The following is a 6,269-nucleotide window of genomic DNA, read 5'->3' as shown; positions in this document are numbered from 1 at the left end:
AGCATATGCACAGAAGACATGAGAGAATTTGAGCCTAACTGTTTATAGAGATTATAAAATCTGGGGGAGAGAATTTCAGAGAAATTTCACTTTCTACTCTTTCCATATCTATATTGCTTGACTTTAGAAAAAAAAAGACTTCTTAACTTTTGTAATTAGAAAAAGATAACTTTTTTAAGAAAACAAGTATAGGCGAGGGAGGGCATAGGGGAAAAGAAGGAAAAAGAAAAGAAAACATTAAGGCAATACCAAATTGTTAAAATGCCTCTGTATAGATACTTTCCCCCATTTTCTACTTCTTACTAGTTACCTGAGTTGGCCAGACTTCCTTTAAACAAGTATACAGTAGCCTTTTAATAATAATTTCTAAAGGTATAAACAAATAAAAATATGGGGGTAAAAACTTCCTTTAGACTTTGGGCAGCCACATTTACCTGTCCGGCCTTCACCGAGAGTGCTGTCAGCTCAAGATTCTGGATCTCCCGCGTGCCTGGGTCCTCAGGCCCTGACCACAGGAGGGATGTGGCTTCTGTTTCTGCTGTTGAGGATGGTGCAGTGAGTGCAGCTAACCCAGACGGACACGTTCTGCTCACTGCAACCTCTCATGCAGCCTGTCCAGATCTTTCTGAGTCATAATTAAGTCATCCAGAGTATCGGCCCTTCTCTCCCAGCTGGATGTCGCCTACAAAGCTGATAGGCAAATGCGCCAGGTCCTCACCTGAGTTGTTACGAAGTAGGAAATGGCACAGGACCCACGAGGGGGAGAGGAGCAGCCCCGATGCCACCACCCAGAGTGACATGGGGGCATGAATGGATCCTCTTGTTCAATCAGACACAAGCTTACCAGACCTTCAACCTGATTTGTTGGCTTGGGTGGGTGAATTTTTTTTTCATTTTAAAATTTCCACCACAGATGTTAATCGTGTGTAATAAATAAAGCTACATTTTGTTTAAAGCCTTGTTGAAATCACCTCTCCAGCTTGCTCCTGGCAGACCAGCTAAGTAACCTCATCAAAAAAGGGAACCAGACGAGCTTGGTGTGAGATGTTTTTAGTGCACTTGCGCTGGCGCCGGCTGATCACCACTTCCTCTTTTATGTGCTCACAACTCTTTGTTTAATGATGAGTTCTAGGATTTTGCTGAAGATACACGTCAATCGCCATTGTCTTTGGAATACAATTTTATAATGGCATTGTGGTTAAGATCGTAAGCTTTGAATTCTTGTTCTGCCTCCTACTGCCTGTGGGCCATTTACACAAGGCCTTTGAGCCTCAGTATTGTCATCTGTAAACTAGGCATTTTTCCCACATGGCTCTGTGTGAATAAAGCAAGCTAATGAATTGAAGTACATGTCAGCGAAGGGTAGAAATGGCTGTCATCACATTCTCCACCTTTCCCCCACCACCATTGTCACCATCACCACCACTTCAGCATCATCAATTGGGGCCAAAGAGAGAGACAAAGAATCCAAAATTTTGACCAGTTAGCTAACTATCACAAGGACTCTGGAGAAAACCCCAACATATTGCTAAACCCAGTCATAAGAAGCAAATTCTGAAAATATGAGTACTGGAGATAAAAGGGACCTGTTTCCAGAAAAGTTCTCAACAAAGAAAAAAGGGCAATTACTGCCCACAAGCTCTGAGCAAACCCCAAACACACTTCTCACTACTGCCAACCAACCTGAGAACTTCCTGAGAAGCCCGGAAGCTTCCATCCCTATTCCTATACTACCAAATGGCCCCAGGCATCTCAGAAACACCCTGAGAAAAGAAATCCAGTTTCTTACCCAAATCAAATGCATTCTACCGTTAGTAATCCATCCCTCTGAGCCCATTTCATTGACAGCCCTGTTTTGCATGTTTTGGTCCAGGTAGAAAACAGCAGAGACAGACTACCTGGGTTCTAATCCAGATCTAGATCCCACAACTGTTTTGCTCTGTGCTTCATTTTCCTCACCTAAAAAGGGTCATAATAACAATTAACAGTACTTACCTCTAAGAGGGGAAATACACGCACGGTACATACTCATAAATGCTAGCAATGATCATTAATATTCTAGAAACCCCAGTAGCCACGTGCACAATGTCAGAAGCAGCAACATCTTTGAGACCTGGACTTCCCTGCGGGCTCTGTCCCATTCTCCCTCCCCTTCCGAGAACAGACCTTCTCTCTTAAGACAAGACACAGGCCAACAGCCTGGGTAGAACCACAGACCAGGGAAGGAACAGACACCAGGGGAACTTCAGAAACACAGCGGCAGGCAGTCATGTTCCCTGGGAGCAGAGCGAGCAGCCAGGTGGGGGACGGGCCATGACTGGTTCTCTTTCAGCTATGTCTGATGACACAGCATCTCTGCCAAGCCAGCTCTAAGCAGATCCACCTTCAGCCAATTCCCACTGGTAGCAGGCGACTTGGGCTTCTTACCCACCATAGTGGCCATCAAGCTAGGGTTGTCTTCTATTATGCCACAGTTTCCCCCTCTCCTAAATGGGGACCATGAATTTCGAGGTGTTCCCAAGACCAAGGTGGAGGGAGGCGCCCTGGAGAAGGCAGCCCTCCTGTCCACGCACAGCACCTGTGAGTCCCCACCTACAGAACCATTCTCGTTTCCTGCCACTTACCCGCTTGCCTACTCTTTCCCTCACTCCTGCACACATGTTACTGGCACATGCTCACGAGAACAAAGTAGGTTTTCTACAGGTTTATTTTGCATGGTGGGATGGGGAAGGGATGAGATGCAGAAAGGGGTGAGCAGCCAGCCACATTTTCTTTTCATAGAAGGATCTTTCTCATAGAAGCTGGGTAAAGAGAGGAAAATGAAAACCAGAAAACCATAGGAAGAGGTCTCGATCACTGGGGCAATGTCCCCCAACATTCCTGGAAGCGTTTCCCGTGCTTCGGTAGGGCAGGCTGGCACTTCTGCGAGGTCTGGCCCCCACTGCCAACTTGGGTTCTCAGCCTGTTCACGTGCATCCCATTAACACTATATAACCTTCCTGTTTGTCTCAAGGCCTTTCCAACTCAAAAACTCAAACTATGATTTGAACACCACTCTGCAACTTACAAAGGGCTTTCATGTACAGGATGCCTTTCAATCCTTGCAACAAACCTGGAACACAGATGTCATCCCCATATATAGCCACAGAAACTGAGGTTTCCATTAGGTAACATCTCTGAACTCATGTGGCTAGACAGCGGAAGCGCCAGGTTTCGGCTCCATGCTGGACAAGCCTGCACCACATCACAGATGCCGCCAGCCCCAATTTGCCTGCCCACAGATGCCCCTCCTATATGCCCACGCTGGGCCTCTCCAGAATCTAGTACTCATGACACAGAATTTAACTTTCTTTTTTTTTTTTTTTTTTTTACTTTTTTTTTTTTCCTTTTTGTCTTTTTTCGTGTCCGGCAACGGACCGCAACCCTCAGTGTCGCGCCTGTACCAGACCGGGACCGGCAACGGGATCGCAACCCTCGGTGCTGCGCCCGCCCCTCGCTCAGCCAATGAGAGGGAACCGGTCTGTATGTGGGATCCGAACGCTCGGCAGGAGCGCCACCGCGCTCCCAAGTGGCACACTGTAGCAGTGCGCCACCGGGCCGGCCCCAGAATTTAACTTTCTATATCCCACACTACACTGGGTGGTCCTGAGGCAGGGACTGTGGGACTGAGGTCTCTCTCACTGGATTTCCCAGTGCCTGGCATATGCTCAGTTGTGGGAACCTAGTAAACATTTATGTAAATAAGCAAAAAAAATGAATGAATGTTTGGCCAATTAACAGATGACTGCATAGCCAGAGATGTACAGCCTTGACTCCAGACATCTGATTTTGAGCCCCCATCACCTGATTTTCCAACCCTGTCTCTGCTTGCCTATGGGATGCTGAGTCTTACCTCAGGCAATCGTGACCTGAGAAGGAACCAATGGATGGCAAAGCAGTGTCACAGCCACCATCAAATAGGGGGGACCAATAAACTTGGCAAGGCAGGCTTTCCAGTTCTCGTTAATGGCCATAACAATTGGCATCTGTACACCTGCTCACATGTAGGCAGGGCTCACACAATCATCAGACCTGGTACATACATCAGGGCCCTGGAGGCCATGGAGAACACATCTGCAGCCACCTCCCACTTGATGGGAGCAGTGGGGGTGGGGAAGGAGCCAACGACATCAGCCTTGGAAGGAGGCAGCCAGATACAAGTACCACCAAACAGGGATACAGGGATGGAAGCTGGGGAACAAGGAATTCAAACATAACAATGCCCCCGAGGGACCAGCACGACCTGAACCAGGCTCTGCTGAACAACCCAGAGGCAGACCCGACTGCAAACAAACACTGCAAGGTGATTCCAGGGCGTGCAATTTCTGGTGAGGCTTGGGGTAGGGAGGAACACTGCAGACTTCCTGGAGAAATGGAAATGAGCTTTGGCTACTGCAGTCAGGACACACTGCTGCACTTCTCACTTTGGCACGTGTCTCTTAGCGTTGCTCTCAAGACTGCAAGTTCCTTAAGGGAAACAACCACATCTCATTGGTCTTCGAGAGCCCTCCCTTCAGCAGGGCCTGGCCCTGGACTAGGTACAGAATTGGTTCAAGGTACAGAGCTGGTCAGGAGAAAAGAAAAAGAAGGAGCCGCAGAGGAAAATGGCAGAATCAGAGTGGAAGGAGCAGCCTGATTGGTGTGGAGAGTGCATGAGCTTTACGGAAGACAGAAAATGAGCAGGGAGCAGGAGGAAGAGAAGGCAAGGGCTTCCAAGTGACAAGAGAAGTCAGCCCCGGGAGCCCAGAGAGGTGTGGGAGGGAGTGCAGGTAGCAAGGAGGTAGCACAGGGGGAGGCTGAGTAGAGACTCCAGGAAGACCCAGCTTTCCCAGTGTCAGCAGGAGATTCCCAGAAAGGGAAGTCGGAAGAATGAACTTGGAGGAAGGGGACAAAAACAGCCCTGAAAAAACAAATATCAAACAGCAGGCTCTCTGCTGAGGAGGCAGGAGTCTAGAGCCCCAAGTAGGCAATTACCAAGGATTCACAAACATCACAATTACAGAAAGGAAGAGAAGGCGCCGGTGAATCTGCCTCCCAGCAGGGCCGGGGCACAACCAGGAGCACCGGCCCAAGCCCCTGGGCCTGCTGCTGAGTCCATGCTTCCCAGTGGGGGGCGAACAGTGGAGACAAAAGTGCCCAGCCTCAGTTGCCATTTGTGGTGAAGAGAGCCACACAGCCCCGGGATCTGGTCTTGAGCAAGTTCCCTAAGTCAGAATGCTGCTTGGAGAAAAGGAATAGATTTGAGAGAGCTCCAGACTCTGGCCTGACATGTGAGCAATGGCAGAGGTTATGGAACCCAGGAATGCCCAGGAGAAAGTGAAGGCCGGCAGCGGAGGCAGTCCACTAACCCTAACCCCAAGCAGCCCCTGCCTCTCTGCGCTACTTCCTGCCGGCCTGACCTGGTGTGCACTGACCTTCCAGGAAACTTGGGGTCCCCACTGGACAGAGAGGGTAAAGGCCTGGCTGCTGGTCCCGCCTGGGCACTGCCACCTAGGTGTGTCCTTCAATAAAGTGACTAACAACCCATCCCCACTCCGTATATTAAGGTGTACTGTTTTTGAGGTCTTTCAAAAAGTCTCTCATTGTTCTTTCTGCCAAAGAGCTTCCTACCTCAGTAACTTCCAAAAGGCTCAAGGCACGTGTTCCCACATCCTTTTCATACAGTCACTTTCCCAAAGGGCTCCATCCCCGGCTGGAGAAGCCCAGGCAAGCCCAACCCTGGAGTCCTTAGCTCCAGCCTCTATGGCAGCTGAAGCTCTGGTCACCCAGCTGCCCTGTGCGAAGGTCCCAAAGTGCCTTTTGACCAGGAAGAAACAAACAAATAAACAAACAAACTCCTGCAGAGGCTGACTCCAAACCCCTCTGGAAACCTCCGACGCCCAAATCACTGCCCTCCTAGCCTCCGCTCCCTGGTTCCTTCCAGATGAGCATGAATAGCCCGAAGGTAATGAAGGAACCGAGACGGAACCCCTTTTTCAAGTCAGGGAAAGGACCTAGGGGGCACGAAGACGGGAGGAGAGATCGGCTCCCCCTAGACCCTGGGGCTTCCTTCCCGCCTCCATCGCGGCCGGCGCGCGGCAGGTCTGGTACCAAAGGTCCGGCCAGCCCCGGACCCGCCAAACAGGAAATTCCACCTGTGCGCCGGGCGCCCGGGCCACCAGCGGGCACGGGAGTGGGGCCCGGCCGAGACGGAGCGCGCGCTGCAGGGCCCGGGGACGCGCGGAGCCCGA

The sequence above is a fragment of the Galeopterus variegatus genome, unplaced genomic scaffold, assembly GCF_000696425.1.
Source record: "Galeopterus variegatus unplaced genomic scaffold, G_variegatus-3.0.2 Scaffold639, whole genome shotgun sequence".
NCBI classification, from domain to species: Eukaryota; Metazoa; Chordata; class Mammalia; order Dermoptera; family Cynocephalidae; genus Galeopterus; species Galeopterus variegatus.
Note: the sequence above shows the minus strand (reverse complement) of the source record.